The sequence below is a fragment of the Orcinus orca genome, chromosome 11, assembly GCF_937001465.1.
Source record: "Orcinus orca chromosome 11, mOrcOrc1.1, whole genome shotgun sequence".
Classification (NCBI taxonomy): domain Eukaryota; kingdom Metazoa; phylum Chordata; class Mammalia; order Artiodactyla; family Delphinidae; genus Orcinus; species Orcinus orca.
Genome location: NC_064569.1, coordinates 24275907 through 24290167, shown reverse-complemented (window position 1 = coordinate 24290167; position 14261 = coordinate 24275907). Strand labels below are relative to the sequence as shown.

The 14261-nt window shown below is 37.7% G+C and overlaps 1 protein-coding gene and 1 long non-coding RNA gene across 4 annotated transcripts in view; one reads left to right on the top strand and one right to left on the bottom strand.

Moving 5' to 3' along the window:
• Positions 1-14261, bottom strand: part of FAR2 (fatty acyl-CoA reductase 2) — a 138455-nt gene that overhangs the window by 93061 nt on the left and 31133 nt on the right. The window lies entirely within an intron of this gene.
• LOC117201718 (uncharacterized) lies at positions 1824-8848 on the top strand. The gene is made up of 3 exons (XR_004483805.2): positions 1824-2606; positions 5288-5344; positions 8427-8848. It is a non-coding gene; the product is annotated as an uncharacterized LOC117201718 (long non-coding RNA).

The following is a 14261-nucleotide window of genomic DNA, read 5'->3' as shown; positions in this document are numbered from 1 at the left end:
GGAAGCAGCTGCATAGCACAAGGAGATCAGCTCGGTGCTTTGTGAGGGGTGGGATACGTAGAGGGGTGGGATATGGAGGGTGGGAGGGACACGCAGTGGGGAGGAGATATGGGGATGTATGTATATGTATAGCTGATTCACTTTGTTATAAAGCAGAAACTAACACACCATTGTAAAGCAATTATACTCCAATAAAGATGTTTAAAAAAATGATAAAGGCAAAACAATTGCCCTCTGGTGCAAGAGTTACTATGTTTTCATTTTTTGTTTGTGTGGTTTAAAGAGGAGATTCCTGGCTTGTTAGAATGTCACACAAACCAAAGACCACAGTTTTATACCAAAACTTGAACAAAATTAAATTTTGTTATATGTTTCTCTTCTCTGTAGAATACTAAATATCACGTATCAGTTCTTTCTTCAAAAGTCATCTTTAAAATGAATTGCAAAATCATTTATATTATCTTGTCTCCATGAATTCTCATTGTCTAATGTATAATTTAACCAAAAGAGCATCCATCTTCTGGAAAAATATTACTGAGATTTATTTCTTTTATGCCTCTCAGCTTTTCCATGAAGATAAATCTAGAATGGATTTGGGATCACTGTTCCACTAGAAAGTTACTGATAGCTCCTGCCAGAACTTGTTTTTTGATGGTAAGGAAATAAATGCAACTCTCAAGTTCTTAAAATAGTATGTGACCACCAAAATATTCATCAGCTAAACAAATAAATGTTCATTTGAGAATACAAATAGTTTCTTGAAGGGTCTCGAAGGTTCTGTCATTATCTTCTGAGTACACCAAAATGACCATCCTTATTTTACTTGGATAAAAAATGTAACCATGTGGTGATTTTCAGAAGGCATCAAATAGTAGAATTTGGACCAGAGAGGCCTGAGTTTGCATTTTGATTCTACCATTTGCCTTGTCTTAACCTTATTTTCCTCATTTGTATAATGACAATGATAACATAGGATTAGTGGAGATTTATTAAGGTAGTGAATATAAAATACTTGGAACACTAAAGATGATGATTGGAAGTAAGTTCCCTTTCTTAAATTATACCAAACAAAAATCCTCTATGTAATACAATATAAATTGTTTATTATTGCTGAGAGACTCATTTTTTCAAAGTCACCATCAAAAATGGTAAAGTAACAGGAACAATCAAACACTATTCTGCAGCAGTGTCGTCTAATAGAACTTTTTATGATGAAAAAATGTTCTATACCTGTGCTGTCTAATATGGTAGCCACTAGCAATATGTGGTGACTGTGCACTTAAAATGTGGTTAATATAACTGAGGAACTGAATTTTTATTTTTATTAAATTTTAATTAATTAAATTTTAATTAAATTAATTTTTTAAAATTCATTTTTTTCTTCCAGTTTTATTGAGATATAATTGATATACAGCACTATATAAGTTTAAGGTGTACAGCATAGTGAACTAAATTAATAAATAATTAAATTTTAATAAATAATTTAATTTTAAATATCTGATGTGGCTAGTGGCTACTGTATTGGACAATACAGTTCTAGTGGAATAATGAGCTCAAATTTTGCCAAATTTACGTAGACATATCAAAGTCAGCATTCACAATTAAAAAAATGAATGATACTATTCTACATGTAATTTATGACTAACCAGTTCATCTTAAGTCTCACTGTGATAGACATTAGAAAGTGGAGTTCTTTTCTTGATGAGTCTATTTCTTGACCTCTGTTTCTGCCCCTAACTCCAGCTTACATATACATGAAAAGGCAGAATTCCCATTTGACTTTAAGAGGCCAGAAGGTTTGGTATGCCTACCTCAAATCAGGCTTATATGTTTCCTCATGCAAAAAGATGATAGTAAATATAAGACCTCACCCTCTCTTTTATCTCTTGTTCAGAAGACATCTGTATTCAAATATAAATTTGTGCTGACAAATACATCTAAAGGGCAGTAGATGTCTATGAGAATTGTGACCAAAACTGATATATATATATTTTAAATTGGGACGTAGCTGTTTTACAATGTTGTGTTAGTTTCTACTGTACAGCGAAGTGGAGTTCCCTGTGCTATATAGCAGGTTCTCATTAGTTATCTATTTTTTACATATTAGTGTATATATGTCAATCCCCATCTCCCAAGTCATCCCACCCCCCGTTTCACCCCTTGGTGTCTATACATTAGTTCTCTATGTCTGTGTCTCTATTTCTGCCTTGCAAATGAGTTCATCTGTACCATTTTTCTAGATACGTTTTTTTAAAGGGAAACTGAGTGTGCTGGGTAAGGTGGAGGTGAAAGTGGTTGTGAAAGGTAAAAGGAATAAGAACAAAATTAAAATGTATCAAGATCCAAAACAGGAGAAGAGAAAGCTCTCAAAGCAAAAGTGAAAGCATGAGACAGGAAGATAACGTGTGGGGTAGGCAGATGGTAGAGAGGGTGGAAGCAGGACAGTGTCTGGGTCAAAGCATCTGCAAGACACAGGAGAAAAAGAACATCCAAATTCAGAAGGAGACTAATCCAGAGCTGAGCGCTCCTCTGAACGCATCGTCACTAAGATCAATTGGCTCCTGCTGAAAATTTTCAGACCACATTTACCTGACTTCTGAGTCACGGTTGGTAGGGGTGGTGCTGCCCGCTCTTCTACCTTGAAACTCTGTCCTTGTTGTTTGTTCCACAAAATAATTGATTTCTTCTTATCTTCCTAGAGGCTGCTTCTCAGTCTCCTTCCCAGCTGATTTTTTTTATCTCCACTAGGTATGATTAGGGGAGGCTGTGCACTGCTCAGCTCCAGGGGTGCCATTCACATTGTAGACTGTACACATCTGTAAATTCATTATGATGACGTTCGGGCTGATGGCAGTAAAGGTGTCCTCTAATTCAAACAAGGGCACCATATGGCCTAGAAGCTCCTCAGTTTGGCCTCTAGCAAGGCAGTACTTCCCCTTGCGGGAGACCCTAGGCCCTTTGCTGTTTTCATTTTTAATGTAGATACTGATGACCTCATTCATACATACAGCTTCATCCACCACCTATATGGCTCCTAAACTGTTATATTATCCACAACCAGACTTCTCTCCAGAGCCCCAGACTCACCTTCTAATGGGGTTTTTACACAGTTCTACTCAGATATTTCAGTGGCACCAAAAATACAACACATTAAAAAGATGAATTGATCCCCAATCCTGTTTAACACCACCATCATCCATCTCGTAACTCAAGCCAGAATGTGAGAATTATCTCTATCTCACTCACTCCCCACAAAACATCAATCTGTAAATCCTGGAGATTCTGCCTCAATTAACTTCTTACACATCTCTCCCTGCTACATTCTTAGTGCAGTTGTTTGGGGCCTCTCAATGGCCCTCTCCAATCACCTGTCATCTCTTCTGTTAATCTGGTGCATTCTGCATCCACATAGTTTCCAGTGGGATCTTGGCACATATTACCATGTCACTCTCTCACTGAAGCTTCTTCAATTGTTATATCTTGCTAATGCAATTCGTGATGGAATTTGAATTCCCAGTTGTGGGATATAACAAGTCACTACAGGTGAGCTGGTCCCGGCATGCTTCTCCATTTTCAACTTTCACCACTTGTCCTGACATATACGACATTTTAGACATACACATTACCTTTGCCTTCCTTAACAGGCCCAGCTCAACCTCTGAGGCTGGGTCAGTGGTCCTTCCTAGAACTCCAGTGGTATTTAGCAGAGCACATTGCAATAGTTTCCAAATCTGTCTTTCCCGAGAGACTTCAAGTACCTTGAGAACAGGGAAATGATTTTATCTTTGTATCTCTAGTACTTGCTACTCAGAATGATTGACAAGTCGATGGGTGAATGCATAAGTCAAAGAGAAAGGAAAGGGAGGAAATTATGAACTTCAAATTCTTCTGAAAGATCAGGAAAGTTGAGGAGGTAAGGTAGGAAAGAAAATAGTGGCTATGACGCAGTCCATATCTCCAGATTTCAAAATCACTCAGCTTTTTCTAACCGCGTAGGTGGAAGTGTAGCATTGAATGCAGCATTATTTCACAGAGACACCTAACATTTTTATGCTTCAGTTTTTTAAAAAAATCTTTAAAAGGGGCCAAATTACTTCAAAGCAGTAATACCCTATAAAGTCTTTGTCAAAGCTATGGATATTGGTGATAAAACTTATAGGAAAGTTGCTATGATATTTAAATGTAAAAGAATAATGGGAGAGAATAGAAATTGCCTTTACACAAAGCTATTTCAAAACAGTGAGCATAAAAGGAAACTCTCCAAGCATAATTTTTCTTCTATTCTTCTTTCTTTTAAAAAAGTTTGTTATTTTGAAAGTACACAGGTGTTCACAGCTATAAAGAGGCAGTAGTGTCACATCTATTTGAAGTACATTTAATGTCACCATTAAGCTGTATCAATTACTTTGTATATGTAACAAACAACAGATATGAGTTTTTGGCTTATAAAAATTATCTTGCATTAAGTCTGAGATTTTATTTTGTTTCAAGTTCAAATATCTGGGGTATATCTGTTTGAACACCATCATCAACAGAGCCTTATGATGGAATATATCATTTCCTAAATGAACACCCACAGAGTTTTAGAAGAAGTCAACTCTCCACACCATTAGTCTGAGCTATAATTAAACCATAATGCTGGCAACAACATGTCATAATTTCAAGCACTGACATTTTAAAATGCAGTTAGTTAAAAAATTTTTTTTAGTTTTAAAAGTTTACTGTCTATGTTCTGTTTCATTTGTATCTTCCTTTATAGTATTAGACATTCAAAAGGTGCTCAATAAATACTTAGACAAATTATTAAACCTTCTAAGCCTCATTTTTACTCATCAAAGAGATGGGATTAATACCCATATCATAAAGTCATTGGAGGATTAAACGAGATAGTGCTTTGTACCGTGCCTGGTACATAGTAACCATTCAATCAAAGGTTGCTATTATTATGTGCATGTCTGATCCTTGTAAGCCTGGTTGAGGGGCTGTTTTATCCTCAACACCGTCATCTTATATTTCAGCTCTATAAGTAGGGTAATAGTTGAGTAACAAAACACAAAGCCAGGTTCAGAGACAAATTGGAAACTCTAAATGTACACAGCCAGCCAATAATGAGACACTGCAGACTAAGTAGCTTATGAAACAAACTTTTACCCTTTGGAATGATTTTTTTATCCGCCACACAGCATAAAGTTAGTATTGAATAACTTAATGCACGTTATAGGTCAAATGCAAATGTTGCTTCACGTGAGTTTTCTCTCCACCAAGGATTTTCATCAATTCTCCATAGGCCTATGACTCCAAGCAGATCGAGAACCACTGACCTAGACAATTGCAGGCACGGAAGGTACTTTGTTCTTCTTATAAGCACATTTGGCAGTGCGGTGCGGCATGCAGGATCTTAGTTCCCTGACCAAGGACCGAACCCGCGCCCCCTGCATTGGAAGCGTGGAGTCTTAACAACTGGACTGCCAGGGAAGTTCTAAAAATAAACTTCTAAAAGAGGGTTTTTTCTGACTCTTCCCCATTTTTGCAGATGTTTTTCAGGTGTTATTCTGAATCTTCTCTGTTTCTCTTTGAGTGTATTCTTTTGATCTCTCCTCAGCAGAGACACAGAACTGTTGGCCACAGTCATTCAGATTTGATCTTAATTTACTATTTTACTCTTCTTGCATTAAATAGTCATTTTATAGGAATTTTCTCTGCTGTTACCAACATTCCACATTATCCATATTATTTCCCTTTTAGCTGATGATATGGGAGAATAAGATCAGTGTTCTACATGAAAGATGAGACTTCATAAACAATAGAAGGAAGATTCACTATCATCCAGTTTAGAAAAAAATTGAAAGTGGTTGTAGATGGTGGACAGTATAATTTCCTTAAAACACTATGAGTTAAAATAGTTTAACTCTACCCACAACAGATTTACTGATCTGAAGAAACCACCAAAAAAGATATGCTGATTCTCAGGCTAAAAAGTCAAGAAGGACTTGGGTTGGTCAGGAACCTTACTGAATTATCTAATATCAAAGAATGTTTTCAGGGAAAATCTCACGAATAGAAGTAAAGAACAAGAATTTGTAGATATTTTTCCCCAATAGTGATCAAAAGATAGAGACATCAAAACCTGACATTCTGGAAGCCCGAGGGGCTTGTGCTGTGGTGGGACAGGATTCTGCTTAGATTTCACTGCCATATTTTGTATAAGCCATTTCACTGCATGTTGCACTGATTCCATGTTCACTAAACTATCTTTTTTGGACCCAACATAACAGTCTGACTCCACCATTTTGTGCTTGACTACAGACATCTTTTATGCCTTACGCCTCCCTCTTCCCCTTCTGTCTCACATCTGGGCAAGCTGATAAAAACCTAGGTGCTTTGTCACCAACAGCAAGTTCAAATCATGCACTTAAAACCCTCACTCCAGCCTCAGCCCCTAACCACCATAAAAACTCAAAGGCAATCTCCTTTTGTCCTTTCACAGTTCTTTCAAGCCATTTCAGATCAGCTTGAGAGGCCCGTCCTGCTCTCCCCAGAAAGCTTCATTATGGGAATAAAAAACCTTTTCATACATTCTTGGTGTGTGTGTGTGTGTGTGTGTGTGTGTGTGTGTGTGTGTGTGTGTGTGTTGTGATGATTAGTTTCGAAATCCAAACCAAATTTTGGGTGGGGATCCATCTCAACTCTGTGGACTGGCCATAGCAACCAGTCACCAAGATACTGGAAGGAGGGTCCCTTGCAAAGAAGACATAATAATTTTAGTACCTAGGAAGAAATCTGCATCTAAGAGTAACTTAATAAACTGAGACTCTAGTTCAGGTGTCCGCAATCCCCTGGCTGTGGACCGGTATCGGTCTGTGGCCTGTTAGGAACTGGGCCACGCAGCCTGAGGTGAGCGGCAGGCCAGTGAGCGAAGCTTCCTCTGCTGCTCCCCATTGCTCTCCATCGCTCGCATTACTACCTGACCCATCCCACCCACCCCCCCACCCGTGGAAAAATTGTCCTCAACGAAACTGGTCCCTGGTGCCGAAACGGTTGGGGACCACTGCTCTAGTTCATACATCAATTTTTTGTGAGTTCATATACTGGGAATCCATTCCATTGAATCTAATCAATGTTAACATGATGTCAAGATTCAATTTCAGAAACTGAGAAGCTGAAGATTAGTCTTTGGAATTTGGTAACCCTTCCAAGAGATCACTACAGCACACTTTCTCTTTTTGCTTTTATTTATCATATGGAAACACAATTTTATTCCTCTAAGAAATAATGCACACACACTTCATTTGAAGGAACAGTTCTATTTTATGGAAGGGAAACTTAGATGCCTGCAGGGGGCAGTAGGTAACTTAAATGGAGCAGGCAAGAGAAAATAGACATGCTACGCTTTGCATTACAACCCAGAATAATCTGGCTCTATTACGTTGCCCATTAAAACCCTTTACTGTGCTTTAAAAGGCATTGTGAAGCCAGATTTTGACCCCCTGCTGTAACTGCTAACGTTGAAAAGTTGCATAAATAGAAATAGCAGCATTTTAACCTCTTTGTTATTAAACAAAAACCTCTTGGTATCTGCAATGTAGACACTAACTTACAGGAATGTATATAAACAGGTGAAGAGTGCCACTGAAGGAATAAAGGCCTTTGTTTCAACTCTCTCTTGCTTTGCATTTCCACTTTCATTTTTATTTTATTTTGACCAGACCCTTATGCTTCATTAATTGTTACAAAATCTGATGCTCAATAAATGGACATTACTCCTGAAATAAATCCCGATGTTGACTTTGGTATTTTCAAACACTTTTTGGAAATACCAGAGTCAATATTTTATGGAATATTTTATGGAAACTTTGAGCTATTTGATAAAAACATAACAAATATTATTCACTGAACTAGAAATCTGCAAAAACATAGATTTTTTTTATAGAATTCTGGGATTTTGGAATTATCCAGAACTAGGTTCAAATAATGGCTTCACCAGTTACTAACTGTGTGACTGGGGAAAGTTCATTAGCCTCAACAGTCCTGGGGAATGTTGTGAGGACTAAATGAGATTGCCTACATAAAGCATCCATCATATTGCCCAGCACAGGAAGTCCTCCATAAATGTTAACCCCTTTCATTTCCAAGTTAGTCCACGCAAGTCCTTTTGGGCTTTGGTACTGTGAAACCTTGTAGGGGCTTCATGAGCCTGATGGTTCATATTTACTCACAATATTCAAACTTGCATAATCATAGAGGATAGTTTAATTGATTTAACTTGTGGAGGTACAATAACAATTGCAGGAATTACTGTGGTGTGTTGATTCACCCATATTTGAACTTGATGTGATAAAGAAGGTGAAAGAATTAATGATGGTTATTTCTCACTTATGGCTACTCACAACTATTGATTTTCTTCTCTTGTTTTCTGACAAGCACAGGAAATCTACCTGCTGTGCGGACCAAGTTTTAATCAACGAACACAAATAGCCAAGCAACCGACTTTGTGAAAAATGAGCCCACTATTTACTTTAAAGGAGTAGTCTCTAAATGGGAAATCATTGCCTATCCTCAAAAAGCATGGTTACACACTGATGCTACAGAAGTAAACTCTGATGCTAGGAGGGGATGAGACTCTGAAAGAAATCAAGCTTTCTGCTTCTTCCCTCCCAGAGGATCTTTTCAAGTCAATATCCCTGAAAGCCTAAAACAAAGCCACTTACAGACACAAGGTAAATGCAAAACCTGTTAATATAATGTTAGGGTTGAATGTGTAAATATATCAAAGGTCAAATTTCAGTTACAGTTCCCATAGCAATTGGAACTTAGCCACTTAACACTTCAACTGTAACAACAACCCAGAGTAACCACAACCAGAGGAAGCATTTCTGCAGCAGCTCTAGGCCTTTCTGTCATTGAAAAGTTTTGGCTATTACGTTGCATTTTGTTTTGGTGTGTTTATTCACATCAGGATTTCAAACACATCGCATGTAGGGCCTACTACTGAAAGCTCTTCAAATTGGTATGTTTCACATTAATTCTAAAATTGTCCACTTCAGCCAGTGGTATTATAAATTCGTCCTTACACTTCTTTTTTTTTTTTTTTTTTTGTCTGCATTGGGTCTTCGTTGCTGCATGCAGGTTTTCTCTAGTGGTGGCAAGTGGGGGCTACTCTTCGTTGCGGTGTGTGGGCTGTAAGAGTGAGGGCTTCAGTAGTTGTGGCTCGCGGGCTCCAGAGCACAGGCTCAGTAGTTGTGGCACACGGGCTTTGCTGCTCCGTGTCATGTGGGATTGTCCCGGTCCAGGGCTCGAATCCGTGTCCCCTGCATTGGCAGGCGGATTCTTAACCACTGTGCCACCAGGGAAGCTCCATCCTTACACTTTTATGGAGAAACATTTATGATAAATCCTCCTTGGAAGGCTGTTTTTATGCTATAGTGTAAGTCAAAAAACTTAAGTGTTCACCATGCAGCAAACGAATTCAAAGTGCGAAATATGTAAAAATTAAGGGCCAAAAGCCAGGAAGCTTCACCCAAAGCTGAGGGTGAAGTAGTTTTATGGAAACTACTAAAATAAAGCAACAACAATGTAAACTTTGGATAAATTTTGTTTTAAAAGCAGAGGTATAAATGATTTTTTATTATACACATAGCAGGAAAATAAAGACAACAAATATAGTTTCATAGTCAGATGAGAATTAGTGATCTCTGAACCTGTCTTCTTTGTATTCAAAGCTCAGTGTAACAACTCAACATTATGCCAGAATCATGATGTGAGATCAAATGGCTAGTTTATATAGTCAAAGTAAAGTGAGTGATTCTAGAATATCTAGAACAAGGGCCAACAAACTATAGCCCATAGACCAAATATAGCCTGAGGTCTTTTTATAAATAAAGTTTTATTGCAATATAGTCAAACCTATACCTTTATATACTGTCTGTGGCTGCTTTCATGCTATAATGACAGGCAGATGGAATGGTTGTGATAGAGACTACTGGGTTGGCAAAGCTTAAAATATTTACAATCTGGACCTCTACAGAAAATTCACCCAAGAAGCTTAAATAAAAGCATCCATAAGGACCCACTGCCTGGATAAAGGTTCCTACTGTATAGCACAGGGAACTTGTGCTAAACCATAATGGAAAAGAATATGAAAAAGAATGTATGTATATGTATAACTGAATCACGTTGCTGTACAGCAGAAATTAACATGACATTGTAAATCAGTTATACTTCAATAAAATAAATTTGAAAAAAAAAAGATCCATTGCCTGAAATATACAACTTTCTGTATTTGGTTGAGGAGAAGTTAACAAAAAAATGCATAGACTAGAAATGAATATTTATTTTGTCCACTTTCAGGCCATAAAGTTACCAAATTCCAACTAAAATGTGGATAAATCATCCCTTAAAGAGTTTCAGAAGAGTTGATACAATTGCCTCTTTTTCATAATCTAACCATCGATGTACAGACACGATACAGTTAAAAATCTGTCTTGCTGGATTTAAAGCTTTAAAGTTCAAATGTCCTGTACTTGAAATCCAAATATTAGAAAGTATATTTATGTTTTTTTACTTCAGGGGTATTTTTATTGAAAGTCAAGTAGAAATAGAATACCCCAAGCAAAATATTTATCATTTAATAACCAAGTTTTAGAGAAATGAGGAAGAATGGACAAAATAGTTATACTCAATACAGAATGAAAGAATGCCAGAAGGAACTTAGTGACATGTAAAATTGGTCTTGTAAAATAATGGGGGGGCCTCCCTGGTAGCGCAGTGGTTGAAAGTCCTCCCGCCGATGCAGGGGACGCGGGTTCATGCCCCGGTCCGGGAAGATCCTACATGCAGCGGAGCGGCTGGGCCCGTGAGCCGTGGCCGCTAAGCCTGTGCGTCCGGAGCCTGTGTTCCGCAACGGGAGAGGCCACAACAATGAGAGAGGCCCGCATACCGAAAAAAAAAAAAAAAAAAAAAAAGAAAGGGTAAGAAATAGATAGTTTTATTAGCTGGAGGAAACATGGGAATATTTATGGAAGTTTCAGCAAGGGAAATTTAGGCAAACTACAATTTAAAAAAAAAAGGCAGAGCCGTAAGAAAAACCCAGCTATATAAAATTCTGACAAGAAGACTGGAAATTCGTGTTCATATAATATCATGAATAATGAAAGCAATTATGGAAAATGGCAAAAAGATTGCATATTTTTCAGAAAAAAGTTAAGCCTGGAATTATAAAATGGTCCATTTAGCTTCAAAACTAAAAAAAAAATACTCAAGCGACTCATACAGAAATCAATTTTCAGCTGCTTAGAAGATCAGAAGGTACAAAATAATAACCACCATGGCTCTGGCTTTCTGAAAAACACATTTGGTCACACCGATCTCATTTCTTCCTATGATACAGTGACCGGAACAGTAGATAGAGTCAACTGAGGTCTTTCACTTAATTGCTTATGACGTGCCTCTTGTAAGAAACACAAAGATGGTTTAGAAAAACACAGACTCTCCTAGGGCTGCAATATGGAAACCACTAGCTCCAGGTGGCTACTATACACTTGAAATGTGGCTAGTCTGAATTCAGATATGCTGTTAAGTGTAAATATATAACAGATTTTGAAAACTTAGTACAAAAAACTCATATCGATGATTATATATTGGTTATATATTGAAATGATAATGTTTTATATATTCTGGGTTGAATAAAATATATGATTAAATTAATTTCACCAGTTTTAACATATTTCAATGTGACTATTGGCAAATTTAAAATTACACATAGTTTGCATTTGGGCTTAACAATATTTCTACTGGAGAGCACTGTCTGGAATATGGATGCTAAACCCAGTAGATTGTGGAGAATCTTTTGTCCTTTGTGAGCATCATTTTTTTCCTATGTAACAGAGGGTGGGAAGGTTGAGAGGTTGGAGGGTAGGATGGGGGCAGGAGAGTTCTTTGTTGGGCTGTTGGACAGTGTGTCCCCTCTATTGCTGTGTGGCTAGCATTTCTAGGCCCCACCCACTCATGCTTCCCCATCTCTAGTCATGACAGCCCAAACCATCCTTCTCATGGTTCCAAATGCCCCTAGGGTGATAGCCCATGTTGAAAACCAGTGGGCTAGGAGACTGCTCATAGGGTCCTTTTCAGTGCTGAATTTTTATGATTCTACAGTGTGATTTTATAAAACTCCTTTTTTTGTTTTGGTTTTATGAAAATTACTTTTTATTGATATATGAACCTACTGTCTAATCACAGTCCACTTGAGGGCTGAACACACGACCATTCTTAGTGTTTACCCTGTACAATTTTCTAAGTTTGTATGAAGTGTATTCATCTAGCATTGTAGTACTTAGCACCTGCTGCTTTTTATTTCATTCATTTGTGTACATGTCTTGGGCTCCAAGCAAGATCATAAGCTCTGATGGCAGGAAGTTTCTTATATAACCTTTCTCTCCCATAACAAATGAATAATAGATACCAGTGAAGTAAATGTATCCAGAGGTCAGGATAGCTTTCTGGATTGAGTTAGAATCTGGTGTTATTTAATATTTTCAGCAGTGACTATGATGGTCATTCATTTGAAACTTAACCATATGCTGCCTTAGGCAGTATAAAAATTTGACTGTCCAAATTAAATAGAATTCTTTGAGGACACAGAATTATGTGTTACTGTGGTAATAATAATATTTTAAAATAACTGTGATATATTCATTTTCTAATTTAGGAATTGAAAGAACCCTAAAAAGCAGACATTGTTACCATCTCCATTTTACCGAAGAGGAAACCTTGGTTTAAGGAAGTTGAAAACCTGATGACAGGAGTGCCAGGATTTGAAGATAGAACTTGAATTCAGGTCATCTGATGCTGGACTGATGGTCTTTGTGTCACTCTACAACACTGTAATATTCCTTCCTTTGTATCTGTCCTAGTTTTTTTTTTTCCATAGAAGTTGACCCTGAGAAAAGGATTTGAGTGGAGATTTGGGGAGGTGCAGGGAAAACCTGAGGAGTAGGGATGAGAAAAGCATCCAGTAAGGAGTGATATTAAGTCACTATATGCAAATGGACCTTAATAGCTCAGGTAAATACTGGGAATGCAGATATTTGGAGCATTTGGAGATTGGGCCTTTATAGAGGTGATTAAGCTAAAATGAGCATGTTAGAGTGGGCCCTAATCCAATCTGTCATGTCCTTATAAGAAGAAGAAATCTGGACACACAAAGAGACATCAGGGAGGTGCACACAGAGGAAAGACCATGTGAGGACGCAATGAAAAGGCGGCCACCTGCAAGCCAAGGAGAGAGGCCTCAGAAGAAACCATACTTGCCAACAGCTTGACCTTGGACTTTTACCCTCCCGAACTGTGAGAAAATAAATGTCTATCATTTAAGCCACCCAGTCTGTGGTATTTTGTTATGGCAGCAATTGCAAAAGAATACATGATGGCTCAGAAATTTTCCTCCCAAGTAGTAAGGGAGCTGGAATAAATGTTCTTAAGTTTCACACTCTGTACTCATGGGTCTCATATGGTCTCCTTGTCAACTCAAAGCCCCTGGCTAGGGACTCTGACCTGTGAACCACCTGCACTGTCCTCACCTACGTCCTGTTTTTGCCTCCCCACTACCATCCCTGTTCTGCTATTTTCCGGTATTGCTCACAACCGTGCATAGACAACACACCCATTTCCATCTGAATAAGACACTGGAGAATCAGCCTTCCCAGCTACTACTCAGGTAGATGGGTATTTTGGAAATAGCATTAGAATTCAAAAAGAGTTAGAAGCGCTGGAATGAAGTACACAAAGTGAATTTTAATAGCGAACACACATAGGATTAAAAACATTTCAGAGAGACAACAACCATCAGTTATAGCTAAAGATTTTGAATTCCAACTGAATTTCAATGCAGAATATAGCGCAGTAACACATTATCCGTGTCATTACTTTAAGTAAAGAGCACGGGGCTGATACAGAACAAGTGAGGTACAGATGTGAACGCACATTTTAATTCATTGCACCAGTGCTGTTAGATGATATTATTATGTATCTAGAGGACAAGAGGATATGCTGGAAGAAGAAATTAATTTTCCATTACACATCTGGGTAAAAATTATATCTAGTTTGGAACATTATGAAATGATATATAAAGTGGAAATATTGAAAAGAGGCAAGAAGTGAAAAATAGAGATGGTTTAACATTTGTTTAGAAGTCTTTGAGGAAAAGCCTGTGAAATTTGGAAAATGAAGATCAGCAACAATACTGAAGTTTCTGAAGTGGTATCTGG